This window comes from Protopterus annectens, chromosome 8.part0 (genome assembly GCF_019279795.1).
Source record: "Protopterus annectens isolate FY-2018-M chromosome 8.part0, PAN1.0, whole genome shotgun sequence".
NCBI lineage: Eukaryota > Metazoa > Chordata > Ceratodontiformes > Protopteridae > Protopterus > Protopterus annectens.
The window spans coordinates 47,323,042-47,340,798 of NC_056741.1; the positions used below are offsets into that span (position 1 = coordinate 47,323,042).

A 17,757-nucleotide genomic window follows, 5' to 3' on the forward strand; every position below is an offset into this window, starting at 1 on the left:
TATGACGGCCCAACACATCATCCAACATGGGGACAAATAGGCTATACCCGATAGTGAATGATTAGGCTGTATTTTTATGAAACCCGCTTCTAACTCCTCTCTGACCCTCTTCAAGAGAAATCTTGATGAGTGGATGGGTAATTTTAAGTTCTACCCTGGGATCACTTCAGAAGCCCTGTTAACAGAGGCCCAGTTTACTAATCTAATGGGGAGGCGAAAAACATCACTCTAAGGCTAGGCTTGCAAATGCCAATGGGCAGACAGCCTAGTACTTCCCTATGAACCTAACCGATTCGCTTGCCCCGTTTTAACATGGACCCCTGACTGGATATGATTTTAAGTACGGCCCACTATACGGTCTTTTCTATTCAATTCCCGCCTTCCGCCCGCCTACAGGAATGCGTGCGTATGTTTACGTAAGGGGGAGAGGATTACTACAAGCGTTTCCTGATTTCCATGGCAACAGTCCACATCAACTCTGATCTTGTATTGCCTTGAAAACTTTACTTCTGGGCAGCTCGGGAACAGCAGAGGTAGAGATACCGTTCTTTTCTTTTTTATGTTTCTCCCTTCAGTTATTGTCAACAGTTTTTTTTTAGCTGTGTTATTTCTAACTTAAGTGTCTGTGAAATGATAAATATGAAATTGTGTTTTTAAGCCCCGTACCTGTGTTGAAAATCACGTGTTTGACGTGAGGTTAACTGTAATCATAATAGGTACTTTGACGTCACGATAATCGGTTACCGTTCTTTGTGGCACTGGCCAGTGACTCACTAATGTACATTTTTCATCACTGACTTTGTTTTGCAAGTCGGCTAAAATCGAATTGGATATTTGATTCTAACAATTACTATTTCCACTAGTACAGTATCTAGTACTGCGATCTTGTAACACCGTATTCAGGTTCGCACCTAGCTAGTCACTCATGTCAGAGACAGACGTTGCAAATAAGTTACAGTGAAATGTTGTGGGGGGCGGGGTGCTTACAAATTGCAGTATATTGTTAGGGACTTCACCAGGCTAGACATTTTGAGTAAAGAGTTGTGCTAGACAAGTTATTGGAGTTTGTTGTAGTACTTTATGGTTGCATAGATCTCAACCTTTTTTCCTGCTTTTTGAATATATATATATATATATATATATATATTTCTGTTTTTCTTATCACTATAAATTCTTCTTTCCTTTTTAATGACCACTAATTATACTATGTTTTGAATAACCTACTACTCTCATGGCAGAACAATATTACAGTGTTAACCATTTACATATGACTTGTCTCACTTTGTATTACAAGTTTGTTTTAATTGTTAACTATTGCCACATCTTGTTTTTACCTCTACTTTAACTAATTCTTAATTACTTCTCCGTGTGCATATTTTATGGAACTGTACAAATGTTATATCCTGTTCTATGCCTATATTTGTTTTTTTTTGTGGAGCTTTTCTCCCTGGGTCTCCGCTAAAAATGGGCTCCTGCTGGCCCAGTGGACTCTCCCAGTAAACAAATGCCAATAAATAAATATAGCTACCTCTCATAATGTGCAATAAATGGAACACTTACTAACGGCTTACTAACATCTTCGACTAGGAGGCTTACAGGATAGCAAATTGTGTTACTTTCTACTTATAAAAGCTCTTTTGCTGTATTAATTTGATTCATTAACAATTAACATACATATTTGTTAAAATGTCTTAACACTGAATGTGTGACATAGTCAAACAATGTGGAATTGTGAGAAATATGGACTTTTAGATTCAAAATGACAAATGTTCTTCATAATGAGGTGTACCTGAGCAGTATGTTTAGTTGCTTATTCTGGGATTACGTTTCTCAGTCTTCACTGGGTGCCTGTGGTGGCGCAGTGGTTAACATTGCTGCCTCCCAACAAGAGGTTCTCCAGTTCAATTCTTGACTGGGGTACCTTCTGTGTAGAGTCTGCATGTCTTCCCTGGGGTTGCATGGATTTTCTCCCACATTCCAAAGACATGCTGCAGGTGGATTAGACACTAAATTAGCCCTAGGTGTGTGCCTTTGGAGGAAGGGTGGATCCGAGGGCTTCCAACTTGAAACTGTAAAATTCCACTGCAGACTGTTCTGCTGTGGTGACCCTTAATGTGAAAAGCCAAAAGCAGAAGAAGACTTTTCTCAATCTTCATTTGTAAACAGAGTAAACATGAGTGAGTCACTTAGTCAAGCACTGCTCTTAGGTTAACACAGAAGGGACTTGTATGCCTAGTGGGCTAGCATTATTCATTTATTGTAATTAACAAGTTAATACAGTAAAGACAACCACAAGACCTTATATAGTTATGCAAAGAATCTCCACGGCAATACCCAGATTTGAGCTGAGATACTGCGCAACGGTTCATCCTATACAGAGCCAACAGATATTGCCAATATACTAGCCAACAGATTCAGTGCCAACTTTACCCCCCCCCCCCCACGGGACCAGTCTCAATACCAGTAGATGCCAGGTACCCAGTATCACTGCTGCACAGGTTAAAACAGCAGTGTCCAAGGCCAAGAATGCAGCTTCTATGGGGCATGACAATATCCATGGCTGTGTTCTACATGAACTACAGAGTGAACTGGCATCTCACCTGTGTGCCCTGTTCAATCACAGCCTCACCTCAGGCTTTGTCCCTACCAAATGGAGGACTGCTACAATCATCCCTCTCCATAGAGGAGGAGCGACTACAGACCCTGGGAACTATCGCCCAATTAGTCTGAAGAGTCTGATATGCAAAGTTATGGAACGCATCATCATGGACCTAATAACAAGGGCATAGGGAATCTCCAAACTCTGGATCCCACACAGTTTGGTTTTGTGAAGGGTAGATCATGCTTGCTCAACTTGGTCGACTTCTTTGAGTCAGTCACCAGAGATGTGGATGAAGGCAAGGTGGTTCATACAGCTTACCTTGATCTGGCCAAGGCTTTTGACACCATTCCCCAATCAGGAATCATAGAAAAACTCACTAAGCTAGGCATTAACCCCTATATCACTAGGTGGGTTGCAAACTGGCTCACAGAACCTACAGTGTTTAAGTAGGTGACTCCAAGTCAGACTGCCGACTAGTCACGGGTGGAGTCCCACAGGGGTCAGCCCTTGGTCCTCTTCTGTTGGGTATCTACTTCTCTGAAGTCCAGGCCAACACGAAGGGACTCTGGCTGGCAAAGTTCGCAGACGATTGCAAGTTGGGAGCTATTATTAACTCCCCAAGTGATGCTGACATCCTACAGAATGGCCTCACTGAGACCAACGACTGCTGTCAGAACCATGGCCTTAAGCTCAATGCCAAAAAATGTGTCATCATCCCCTTTGGGAAAAACCCGGTTCCCATGAATTACCACATTGATGGTAGTCCACTGAACACAGAAGGTGTTATAAGAGATCTGGGAGCACAGGTTGACAGCAACCTCTCTTTTGATCACCACATTGCCACTGTGGTCAGAAAGTCCTTCTATGTAGCACATCTCATTACTAAGGGTTTTACATCCAGGAAGAAAGAGGTCATTGTCTCCCTCTACTCTTCCCTCATTAGGCCAGTCATTGAGTAAAATGTCCGATTTGGCATGTACCACACTAGACACCTGCAACAACTGGAGAGGCTGCAAAAGTTCCTCACAAAGAGGATCCTAGGCCTTAAACACTTGTCCTATATGGACAGACGCAAAAAACTCCAACTGTTCTCTGTCTCATATCACCTACTTAGAGCCGATCTCTGCTTGACTTACAAAGCCATGTCTGACCCAGCTATGTTGGAAATGCTACATCTAAAGAAATCCCAATCCCTCTGCACTACACGGTCCAGAGACCTCAACCTCATTACCACAATTAACAGAACATGCTGGAGGGATAGGTTCATAACCCAGAGATTGCCCATGCTATTGAATAGACTTCCCATACATGTCAAGCAGAGCACCTCGCTGATCCTCTTCAGGAGAAATCTTGATGTGTGGATGGGAAACAGAAAATTCACCCCAGGGATAACTCGTGGCTCACTGGGTAAGGGCGAGCCACTCTTTTCAGTTTTGGGAGAAGACGTGGGTAAAGATATACCACTTAGCTGGGATAAAGTGGCCGATTTCCATGCTAATGCTGCTCTCATGGCTTTTTCTCTTTCCCAGGAAGGAAAAGCAGGAATTTAAAAATGCCTCTTCTCTTGTATCTTTAATTATGGTCAGGGAGCATTTTACTGAAATTTGCTAAGGGATTACTTTCTGCTTTTAATATGCTAAATCCTGTTTCCTCACTGCCTTCTAAAAGAAAAAGGAAAAAAAGTCTCCTTCACCTTATAACTATGATTCCCATACAGAAGAGCAGGGAGTGTTGAAGGAGTGTTTTTCTTCAGTTAATTCTCCTCAAGCAGACAAGTGTAATTCTGAGGAAAGTGCTTTTTTTTCAATTTTCGTCCAAATGAATTATCACTTTCTGAAAATAAATAAAATTTAAGATTTATTTCAGTGGGAAAAGAATGAAATCCCTATGGTCCAGCAAAAGTATTATGATCTACTACTACTGGATTTTCCATAGCCTGCAGCTGCTCCTCCTGCATTATCTGCTTTATAAGATGTTTTCCTGACAGCATGCAGGTTGCCTGACAGTCACCTCCCTACCCCCAAAAAGTCTGATAGGTTATTTAAAGTACCTCAGACACACAAAAACATACTTTCTTATCCCAAATCAGATTATGCAGTGATTTGTTTATCTAAGCCTTCTTATGTTAAACATGATGTGAACGCTAACCTCATTTGCTCTGACATGAATGGGAAAGCCTTTGATAGATTTGGGGAGAAAATTTATTCTTCTTTATTTATTCAAAAGGCTTGTTGCTTTGGAACACTACCTGGGTTTCATGAATTTTGGAAATTATTGTGACTAATCTCATCAGCAAAGGGCAGGATTCACGAAGGCTTGCACGGAGTGTAAGAGACGTGCAACACTCCATGCAAGCCTCGCGATCCAGGAACAGCCCTAAGCTCCGTGTAAGAGACCAGCTAAAACGTCTCTTACACGGACTGGGCGTGGACATGCTAAATACCTCACTTGCATCCGAAAGGTATGCAAATGAGGTATATTAGTGATCCACGAAGCAGAAACCAGTCCGTGTTGGAGACGTTTTAGCTGCAGAAATGTACTCAGCTGACAACTGAGTACATTTCTGCAAATTCCACAACGGAGCGATGTCAGCTCCAAAAAAAGGTTGCATATGACTCAGGCAGCATGCCAATGGCCAAAAATGTGGCCCTTGGCAAGATAACCTGATGCAAAAATATTAAAAATATAATTTTTTTTTCGGCGATGTTTAAACTCAGCGCAGCCCCGCGCAAACGGGCTGCGCTGTATAAAACCATAAAAAAGAAGGTTATAAACCCACAAATGTGGGTTTCATGCAATACATGGAATGACAATGCAGCGACCAGCAGACCAAAACCAACATGGCCACCGTGTAGTGGTTGCTAAGGGGGAAAGCTGAGTCTAAGACATGTAACTAAGCATTAGTAGGCAATCTCATGTAAATGGGGGTTCGGATACTGAATCTCACAGTCACATACCAAATGAGCACAGTCTGAGTAGTGTAAGAGATACAAAAGGGGGAGGAATAGAGTAGGAGATAGGTGACATCACAGGGGGGAATGGTAGAAAGAAATGCAGTTCATTGGAGGCCAGTGTAACATGACAGATGACAGGCACAGATCATGGAAAGAGGTGTGCCACTAGATAAGTCATGGAAAGTCAAGAAATGGAAGGTGTACACTGTTACCTACACCAAAGTTTCTTGCTGGCCGTGCATGCGCACGTGTGCACGCCATGAAGCGTGAGTAGGACAGTGTGCGCGCGTGTAAGGCAGTGTGAGCATGTGGGAGCGTATTGGGAGATGTTTAACACTGTTTGCGCGGGTGTGCGCGCGTGTAAGGCAGGCCGAGTATGTTGGAGGCTGTTGGCAGACGTGTAACAGTGTTTGCACGGGTGTACGCGCGTTTAAACCCGAATAAGTAGATTCTGAACTGTGTAAGCATGTGTGCGCGCGTGTAAGCCACTGTGAGCGTGTTTCAGATAGTATGCACGTTGCTCCCCCCTGAGGAAACAGAGAGGAAAAAGGAAGCAACAGAATTAATAGGAAGCTAGCAGAGATAACTGCTGAAGCTAGCAGGTGAAAATAATTAGAAGCAGGCAATTACACAGGCAGAATAGTAGCCCAGCCCAGCACTTAAAACTCTGCAAACAGTAGTGCAGGATGTTTCCATTAAGAGACACTGCAAGACAGGAGTAAGCTAATAGAAGCGAAAACTGAAAAAGCTTCACTCAGAGCAGAAATGTTAGGGGCTGCCATAGCTGTCATAATGAGACATAGGCGACTTGCTGAGGGTGGTGACAATGCAGATGGTGCCAGACAACCCACAGTGAGGAGACGGAGAAGAGTGTACAGGCCCAGGGTCACCTACCAAGGGTTACATGAGCTGGAGATAGTAGAGCGCTATAGAGTGGACAGAGAGCTCCTGCAGCAAATTGTTGAGCTGTGCAGGCCACGCCTCACACGCAGAACCAACAGAGGGGAACCCATCCCAGTGGAAACCAAGGTATGTGTTGGCCTAAGAATACTAGCAACAGGTACCTTCCAGAGACCAACTGGCGATATGATGGGGATATCACAGGCATCAGCCTCCAGGGTACTACACCAGTTCCTGGATGCCATGTCAGCATATGTCGGTGATCATGTATATTTCCCCAATGCCCGTGAGGTATTGGCCAGCAATATGCATCTCTTCCAGCAAATAGCAGAATACCCTGAGGTACTGGGTGCAATAGACTGCACGCACATACGCATCAAAGCACCAGCCGGTGAGCGAGGTAGGGCCTACATTAACCGCAAGGGCTTCCCCTCCATCAACTGCCAGGTTGTGTGTGATGCCCAGGGCATAATAATGAATGTGTGTGCTGGCTGCCCCGGGAGTTATCACGATTCCCACATCTGGCATTTGACGCAGCTGTACCAGACATTTGCCAATGGGGATATCCCACACGGACACCTAGTGGGGGATGCAGGTTATGCACTGGAGCTGTGGCTGATGACACCCATCAGAAATGCACACACACCTGAACAGGAACGCCATAATGAGGCACACGCACAAACACGTAATGTAATAGAGCGTGTGTTTGGGCTGCTCAAGTCACGGTTCCAGTGTCTGGACACATCTGGTGGAGCCTTGCAGTACACACCAACTACATGTACCCAAATTGTCATGGTATGTGCTATGCTACATAATATGATCTTGCGAAAACAGCTGCAGCAGGACCAGCATAGGGCCGGGCCAAACAGCCCCCCACCATTGCCAAGGCCATCACAGGCAAAGCATGACTCGGAGGAGGAACAACCTGAGCCTGCCCCAGTAGGCAGAAGGAGGCGTGCCCAGTATGCCCTGGCCTTGGCAAAGAGGCAACGCATAGCACATACACTGGCTCAGTAGGAACCCTGGGAATGATACCCCTCTCTGACTCACTCATATAGTAACAGGGATGCCTAACATGACACAACCTGCTCTCAAACATATACAGGGAGTGTAGTATGTGCATCCGACAGAGGCAGCCCTGCAGCACCACCTGAGGCATGATTGCCATGTGTTAAGCAATGTAACACTATCTAGTATATGCAAACATGAAGACCCTGCCTAACATCTCACCCTCACCAAGCATAATGCCACACTATGAAGACAAGAAGATCAAGTACAATAATTGGCTGAAGTAATGCAGTCAGTCAAAGGGGAGCCAATGTATTGCAGGCTGGGAAGATATGCGGAGTTTGACATGATGCACCACCTGCTAGGGGTGGCGTGCACCTATCATGCCATGCCCCATGGATACTGGCAAAGGCTGTCAGTACCCACAGCATGCCCTGAATAGGTAAGTCTCAAAACACAAACCCAACCTCATAGGTTCTACAAGGGATAGGAACCTAGATGTAATACTACCCCATGACAGATGTATAAACAGCAAGATGTGTGCAGTGTAAACGCACACAGTAAGGAGAATGTAGATACCAGTCCTGTAATAGAGAACTGGGCAAGGCTCACATCAGCACCCTAACCCTACCAGGTCACACCTCATACTGTGCTGTACAGCCGCAAAACATGGAACAAGCTACAAAAGGAGGGTGACTAGAAAGAAATGGCAAGGATAACCACACCCCCATGTTGGTACCACAACAAGAAGCAGCATGAAATATCCATGGTCAAATACCAATGGCTAAAACTGCCTCGCAGTATATAGCCTGCTGCAGACCACTGTCCTAATACCAGGAACAGCACCTGGCCTATGTCGGAATACATGAATATATCAAGCCCCCCAAACCACATTATATTGCTCGACTGAAAATACCCAGACATACACCGGTAGCATTGTACTAGCACCAACACAGTAGGAGAAAATTACCCAGATTCCATAAACCAAAATGCCCAGGAACAATGTACTACTCCCACAAGAGGGCTAAGCATACTGGATGTGATAATCAGCAACATGTGTACTGGATGGCAAGATGAGAAGTGTACCCCTCACTGGTAAGACCAGACCATAGAGTAATCACACTGGATATACACACCCTGACCACAGTCCCTGGCCAGAATGCCACACTGAAAAACATGTGTAAAGTAAATGTTGCAGCCCTCAAAACCGATGTTGAATCCACAAAAGGCCCTGTGCAAGTGCTGAATATGGGACACACCACAGAACATGTTATACAGGCATTCCATGAACACAGCCAGGAATGCTTGGAGTATGCAATCACAAATAACAACACACAATGCCATACACGCAGGCATCTGGCATGCTGGCCTCCAGCCATTACCAAACCATGCAAGAGAATGAGGAAGTTACCACATGATAGAGCAAACATAAAAAGGGAAGTAATCCCTGACCAGTAGTATGGCAACAACATATGTCCACACATGCAACAACATATGTCCACACATACAATCCACTAAGTCCAGCCACAACAAGTATAATCTATGAATCCAGAGGCAATGTGACGCCCGTACCAAGTACACAGACAACCACAACACCCCCCAATAAATACAAACATATGTGATAGATGCATCTATGTATCCAAACTAGAGGTTGAGCTCCAACAACTCAGTACTGTCAACACTAGTCAGGAGGAGAAGGTAACCACATACACTACAAACCCAGTCCCACATAGACCTACCACAACTGTAAACCAAACACATAAACACAGACAAATATTCCCGGAGGCCTTAATTATAAACACATCACACCAACAGAAGCCTCCAAAGTAGATCACAAGCAACCACAACCTTCAAACATAGCACATGCAATGAATAGTACGCAAAGCTGGTGTGCCAAACAGTCACAGGCCCGAAGGAGAAACAACATGCCTGATACAGTCGTAATAGGTGTCTGTATAGGCAGACACACAGCTGTCCCACTCACCAGACTGAACAAGGGAAAGGGTAGAGTAAGCTGCTTGTAGGTTGCCACAAAATGCCACTTAACACAAGTACGCAGGTCACCCCAAAGCAAGCAGAAATATGATGCACTCAATGTCCATGCTGGTGTGAATTACCTGAGATGTACCTCCCTGGTCAACATCAAATGGGACATGGATGGTCCCTCCGAGTATGTACCCCAGGGCGGGATGACACTGGCTGTGTGCAGCATCCAACCCTCACCAAGAATGATGCCACAGTACAAACACAGAATGCTCATGTTTAACAGCTGGCACAGTTACAGCTGTCAGTCCAAGAGGGTGTAATGTGTGTCTGCTTGAGATGTCAAGCATGACAAGCCATGCTGCTGTTACAGGAATGGCTGTCAGCTGTTACCCGTGTGCGTCTGGATACTGGATAAGGCCTTTGCCGCCTCCATAGAGCCATATGTAGGCAAGGCCAAAATGACTACCCACCACCCTAGAAAACATAAGTGGTAGGAAACATAAGGGTAATGCTGACCAATGCCAGATGTGTAAACTGCAATATGCATGCCCCTGAGGCACTTCCCATTATGGAGAACATTGATGCCTGTCCAGTGACAGAAGCCTGCTGCAGGCCTAGTGATAGCACACCAGCACTACTAGGTTATACCACATACCATGTGTTATGGCCCCAACACCTGCACCAAGACATCAAAGGAGGGGGGGTATCCATATGCAGCACAGACACCCATATAGCCAGGTAACTGACAATGCACAAAGCAGCGGACACCACCCATGTGCACATAACTGTAGTCAAAACTGCTGTACAGTCTGTAGCATGCGACAGACCACACTCTCACACACAAGAACCCCACCCAGACATCCGAAGACACTGGACAGTATGAATGTCCCACCAAATACCAGACAAGGTACACAAAGTACCACATAGGTGTCAAACCATTATGTATGCAAGGAGTCATCAGGGACCTAGGGACACAGGTCGACATTAATCTGTCATGTGACAGCCACAATGCCAATGTGGCTATGAAGACTGTTGATACTGGACACCCTATCATGAAAGGATTCACATCAACGTCAACAGAGGTCACTGTGCCGCTGTACTGTTCCCTTATCAGACCCATAATCTAGTACAATGACTCATATGGGATGTACCATACGTGACACCTGCAGCGGTTTGGAAGACCTCATAGTTACCCCACCAACAGGATAAAGGGTGTGAAATATATGTCATATGCTGCCTGGCTGTAGACACCCCAGCTGACTGCAGTCACACACTACCTACACAGAGGCATTGTATGTCTGTTGTACCAGGCCATGTCCAACACAGGAGTAATGGACATGCTACACCACAGGAAATCAAAGCCATTGGAGCTGTGAGAGTCACAGATGTCAACCTCAACACATAATGAAATAAGATGTGCTGGAGGGACAGATACATAACCCATAGGCTCCCCACACCCAGAAACAGGATCCCAATCCATGGTAGGCAGAGCCCCTCACTGACACCCCTCAACAGGAATATTGCCAAGTGGATGGATGATCGTACATGTATACTGGGGGTCCCCACTGTGTCACGACCAGACAGAGGCACAGTGAAGAACCTCATAAATGGCCATAATTGAACATAGCAAGGGGTGGCGAAAGACACACACACTCTAGCTAGGCTTACTAATGGCCTAGGGTGTCTAGCCTACTATGAACCCATGAACCTATGAAGATACAAAACGTACAGGACACTAAGGATAATCACAAGGCTTACCCAACTGATGGTAGGAACCATGTTGAGCATCCACAGATATGCTCCAAATCACACAGATATTACAAACAACATACCAAACACACACACATATTGCTAACATACAACCTGTCATGTGCAGTGCAACCCCCCCCCCCAAGTGCAAAATACCTATCCCAGCAGATGGTCCCCTGACATTGCAGATGCTGAGGTAACAGCCATCATCTGCAAAGCAAAACACACAGCAGTAAAGGTATGTGATGGTGTCCTGTGCTGAGGTCAACATGGACCCCAAGAGTAATGGAATGCAAAATCACACTACTGGCCAATGTCAGCCTTACCACAGGATATGTACCCAAAGAGCAGTGTACAACAACAGTGGTCCATCACAACAAAGGTGTTGCCTGAATGGATACTCCAAACTACCACCCCAGGATCCTGACAAGCTTGTTCTGCACAGCTATGGAAAGGATCAGTAGCCATAGCCATGTCAGGAAGCTAATCACAGAACTGTGTATAGACAACCACTGTGAGACCTGGGTACAAAAGGTGATAAATATCCTGCACTGGACAAACATGTGTCTGTAGTGTTCACAGAAACATGTACCATATACCCACCCAAACATGAAGGCTGGCAGATGTAGATAAGGGGAACTCACTCTGGCTCTGCAGCCATCCTCCATCAGCATCACAACTGACTACAATAGCCCCTGTGGGATATACCGCAGCAGACACCTCCATCAACTGTAAAGTCCACAACAGTACCCCACCAGGGGTAGCAAAGAGCATGAACAGATGCCATGTGTTGCCTGAGTAAACAAACTGCAGCCCCACACACCGCCATCCTTCCCAGCTACAGGAAAGCTGTGCCTGATGTATGAAGCCATGTCCAACCTGGAATGAATGAACATGTTGCACCTTGTATAATCTGAATGGCAGTGAGCTATGCACATGAGAGACCTGAACCCCAGCACTGACATACATAGGACAAGCTGTACAGAATGATCCATAACACAGAAGGCACCCCCACACTTCAGTAAACTCCTGGTACAGGTCAGCCAGAGTGCCACATATCAACACCCCTCAAGAGGCATCCTGATGAGTGTATGGGAGATGGTAGGCTACCCTGGGTATCACTGTTATGTCAGAGGTAGACAGAGGCACAGTATACCAACCATGACATATGTAATGGCAAACTCCAGTTACAATGTGTGTTGAAGGACAAACACACCCTGTGACTACCATCAGAAATGGCCTACGGAACATCGCTAGTGTTTGCCAATGTCCACCCATGTTGTGGAATACACTAGCAATGTTGGACGAGCCTGATGTAGGTAGTCCATATCTGAACATGTTGCAACATGGTCATATGTGCACAACTGGTCCCTACACAGTCTGTTGTGCTCACTATGAAGATGTCAAGCAGTGATAGGACTAAAGCCCAGGATACTGTCCACCACAGTGAAAGTACCGAACCAGTACACTATACGGTACTACAGTGTTAGTTCATTATGAAAGTATGTTGAGAACCGTCTGCAAAGTATCCCATGCAATTCCTGCAGGCACAGTATAATCCCTGTTGTGGCAGACACAAAGCAGTTGGCCAGTTAGTACACAACATGACACCCAACACACAATCATAAATGTGCGATAATGTCGAAGGTCACACACACCCAAATATGTTGTGGACTTCAGAGTGCAACATATGGAAAGCTCACACTGGGCATGCTCGCACACTTTGATAAATGAGGCATATGTCAGACAACATGCCATGGAAAGGCTGAACTGGGCATGCTCACACACTTAGGCCATATCCCCGTGTAGCAGTTGGCCAAACATATCTGGTATTTGTACGTGTCAGTCCAGGAACCAACCACAACACAGCAATCAGCCCAGTGCACACAATAGATGACCACAGAGACATAAGTGATATAGTGGATCGCCGTCATATGCAAACGTCTGCCACAGATACACAAGTTGGTCATAGGAACAGGGAATGCTATGGCAATGGTCATAGGAACTGGGAATGCTATGGCAATAAAGACCTGCAAACAGTAGAACGGCACAACAAATATTGTGCTTCCGACAATTGAACATATGGGTGTAGAGGTCAATACTAGGCTTCTTGCCCCAGGGAATGACAGCTCAGCCAGAGTGTGCTTGGCATCTGCATCCCCAGGATAGTAGGCTACCGTGCCACTGTAAAGTAGGTCACAGAAGGCAACATGTGAGGCTAGTGAGCTGTGCCTCTGTCAAGCAGGGGCACCGTGGAGGTCTCAGGGATTGAATGTGCTAAGCCACTGTCATGTTGTCGGTGTGTGCTGTGAGAGGGTTGCTGAGGATCTCTGACAGTAGGTGTCTGTCAATAACAGACTGAGGGGAGCCCTATCTGCATTCTCTGGACGATTCCACTGTCAACACTGTGTTGTAATGAGTATGTGTGAATGAAGTGCCGTGCTGGAACTGTCCACAGATGTCCTCCCTCTGTGGGCTACAGCTCTGCAATGTATTATGTCACTCTGTCTGTTGAACGCATATATGGCGGTGTACAGCTGACAGGTGTCTTGTTGTGGAGCAGTCATGGGTATATGTGGGATAGCATGACCAATGCAAACTGTACACATGCTCATAGGATGCAATTGTCAAGGATTATGCTGAGTGGCCAGTATAGTCCTCCAGCATGGGTCCTCTGAAGTCATCCACCCCAGTCTACCCAAGTGTAGAGTCTGCTTGTGCTAAACACAGTTTGTGTGCAGTGACAACCATGCCTGGGGGTGGAGATGAGATATGGATGTCCAGGGAAAGGTGGGTATGGTCAGATATCAACAATGATGGTCTACCTCTGGTGTGGAACAGTGAGTACCTACATTGCAGATGGACAGGTGCAGTATGTATTCACCCATGTGGCTGTAGTGTGTGGTTCTGCCATGGCACATGGACCCACAAATTGTAGTGGCTGTAGGGTAAAGTGGTAGAGGCCTGAGTAGTTCTCACACACAATATGCCTGTACCTGATGTTAACAAATGGAATGGTGTATGTGAATACTTGCATATCCTGGCACTGTTCCCAGGGAAGCTAAGTGTGTGTCCTGGATGTGGGTGTGGTGTTCTGGACTGGTTGTGTTGTGTGTTACAGGTCCTGTGGTCCCAAAGCATGGCATAGAACATAACCTGCCAGTGCGATGTGCATATCTGACCCTGAAGTAGGTGGCTGCAAATGCATATATATGCTATCCCCCACCTGACAGGTAGCACTACATCTACAAACCGCTGTAGAAATAAAGATGTCAGCACCCTAGAAATACTACAGGTGCAGAACAGATGCCCAGTAATTCGGATAGTGCGCTCTGCTAATGCGTCTCCCTCAAGTGTCATAATATAGTTAGGTAGGGGTTCGAATAATGCAAATGCTCAGTGTGTGTGTGTGTGTGTGTGAGTGGGGTTTGTGTGTGTGAAAGGCTGTGAGGGGGAAATGTCCCTTTTGGCAACTGGGAAAACACACTACAGGATGCACATTCCCCTTACTAAACAGTGATGATGTCAGCACCCTATAAGTACAGCAGGAGAAGGGAAGCCTCCCAGTAATGCGAATAGCGCGCTCTGCTAATGCGTCCATCTCGAGTGTCATAACATAGTTAGGTAGTGGTTTGAATCCTGAAAATGGCAAGTGTGTGTGTTTGGATGAGGGGGGTTAGTGTGTGTGTGCAAATATGTGTGAGGGAAATGTCCCTTTTGGCAACTGGGAGAACACACTACAGGATGCACACTCCCCTTTCTAAACACAGATGATGTCAGCACCCTATAAGTACAGCAGGAGAAGGGAAGCCTCCCAGTAATGTGAATAGCACGCTCTGCTAATGCGTCCGTCTCGAGTGTCATAACATAGTTAGGTAGTGGTTTGAATCCTGCAAATGGCAAGTGTGTGTGTTTGGATGAGGGGGGTTACTGTGTGTGTGCAAATTTGTGTGAGGGAAATGTCCCTTTTGGCAACTGGGAGAACACACTACAGGATGCACACTCCCCTTTCTAAACACAGATGATGTCAGCACCCTATAAGTACAGCAGGAGAAGGGAAGCCTCCCAGTAATGTGAATAGCGCGCTCTGCTAATGCGTCCATCTCGAGTGTCATAACATAGTTAGGTAGTGGTTTGAATCCTGCAAATGGCAAGTGTGTGTGTTTGGATGAGGGGGGTTACTGTGTGTGTGCAAATTTGTGTGAGGGAAATGTCCCTTTTGGCAACTGGGAGAACACACTACAGGATGCACACTCCCCTTTCTAAACACAGATGATGTCAGCACCCTATAAGTACAGCAGGAGAAGGGAAGCCTCCCAGTAATATGAATAGCGCACTCTGCTAATGCGTTTCTCCCGAGTATCGTAATGTAGTTAGGTATGAGTTTGAAACCTGTAAATGGCATGTGTGTGTCTTTGGATGTGGGAAGTTTGTGTGTGTGCATTTCCGTATGAAAAACATGTTAGTTTTGGCAATCAGGAGATCACACTACCTGATGCACATTACCCTTTCAGAATACTGATGTTGTCAGCACCCTATAAGTATAGCCAGAGAAGAGGAACTATCTAGTAAACTGAATAGTGCGCTTTGCTAATGCGTCACTCTCACGTGTCATGACTTAGTTAGGTAGGGGAATGAATCCTGCAAATAGCAAGTGTGCATGTGTGTGGGGGTAGTAGGGTGTGTGTAAATGCAAGTGTGAGTGAACAGATCCTTTTGGCAAATACTACAATACACCAGATGCTGCATACTCCCCCAGGAAACACAGGGGATGTCACCACACTATCAGCACAGCCAAACAGGGCTAGTTGGCTAGTAATGCCAGTAGTGTGCTCTGCTACTGTGTCTATTACCATTGTCAGAGTACAGATAGGTATGTTTTGGTAACCCACAACTGTCACGTGTGGTTGTGTCACACAGTATGACCTTGTGTGGGTGTTTGTACATAACAATGCATACCATTGCCTAAACCAGCAATGGCATTGCACACATGAGGTATGTGTGTGACACATACACATAAATACCTGTGACCTGCAGTAGTTACCATGTCTGACACATGCTTCGAGTGGATAAATGGTATTTGCAATGTATACCAATATGACTGTGTCTTACTGTGCAGGGTCCGCACGTGGTATGTCTCTATACAGTGTGGGTGTCTATGGTGAAAGACCTACAGCAGGGGATACACATCTGGTCTGGGCCATATAGTGTACATGTAGTCGATGTACAGGTGCTGCATGTTCCCACCTGTTGTATTAGTGGTAACATGTCATTCCACTGCAATTCGGTGACCACATGCTGTGAACCCTTCAACTAGTGTGTTGTAGCTACAGTAATGCTCACACACAATGTTTGGCTGGATGCAGTCCGGCCATATAAACACAGTTCTTGAGACTGTCATATTGCCAGTGTTGTTATGGAGGATAGGTGATCTTCCTGTGTATGGGAGGGTTGTGTGTGCCAGGCTATGAACTAGATGGCAGTCCGACACACTGTTAGCTGCACATGAGTAGGCCCTGATGGTTTGTGCTGTGCCAACAACCTGGAGGTGTGTGTATCTGTGTTACCTTGGGATACCACCCCCCTATCCATGTGTGTTACATGTGTAGGGGACGACAGGCATGGTATGGGGCATAACCTGTCAGTGATGGGTAACACCTGTGAGCCATGAATCATGAATCTGGTACTGCACAAACATTGCAGTTCACCGTGCTGAGGGCAGTGTCTGGTGCATGCATCTTCCGGTGTACACTGCTGTTGTTGTGTAGCAGCACTGTTAGTGTCCTAACCTGTGTGATACCCACGGAGGTCGCTATGTAAACCATGTCCTGCAGCATAAGGCAGTATGTGTGTACCAAGGAGCTTTGCCATTATACATCGGGCCATGGGTGTCACGTGCAAGATGACCCTTGCACATCATTGTGGCTTCCCTAGCATGTAAGCACACATTGACAGCCAGTGGATACCCTATGAATGACAGTGGAGACTGAGCATAATGTAGACATACAACACCCTTCCCACATATAGTGGTAGAATACCTGGTGAGGGTATGTTGGCAACCAACATCAGGCTCATACTGGCCTGTGCCACATGCTGAGAGATCCATTCTATGTTCCCTATCATGTAGTCCAGGGAGGTATGTCTCAGGCAGCCATACTGGCATGGTCAATGAGTGAGTCATATCTGTCCATGCCTCTGACTGACCTGTATGCATGTGTGCTGTGGTGGACCATAGTGCCCCTGAGGCATATCACTGTGACCTTCACCAGATACAGCCTGTTGAGTGGGACCCCAGTGCAGCACACAAGACAGGTACCTGACACGTCTGTAGCAGGTGTATTGTGCAGCCCTACAGGCTGTGAGTGTGTGGCATAGGGGATGTGCGTGCCATGTGTGGCATGTGCTGTCGGAGGTGTGTGATGCCCAGGCAGGCTGCTATTCTGAGTCCCCACGTATGCCCCAGTGTGTTCAGCATGCTGTCAGTGCGTGTCAATGTCTGACTTGTATTGTAGTCACTGTAATATATTTTATTGATTTATTTATTTATCCTACATTTGT

The 17,757-nt window shown here is 46.0% G+C and overlaps 1 protein-coding gene across 1 annotated transcript in view; it reads left to right on the forward strand.

The window, feature by feature from the left end:
* The first annotated feature begins 445 nt into the window (after nt 1–445).
* The window catches only part of LRRC23 (leucine rich repeat containing 23), a 1,080,884-nt gene continuing 1,063,572 nt past the window's right edge, over nt 446–17,757 (forward strand). The window contains exon 1 of the mRNA XM_044079596.1: nt 446–533. The gene's annotated coding sequence lies outside the window, so the exon portion shown is untranslated. The remainder of the gene's footprint in view (nt 534–17,757) is intronic.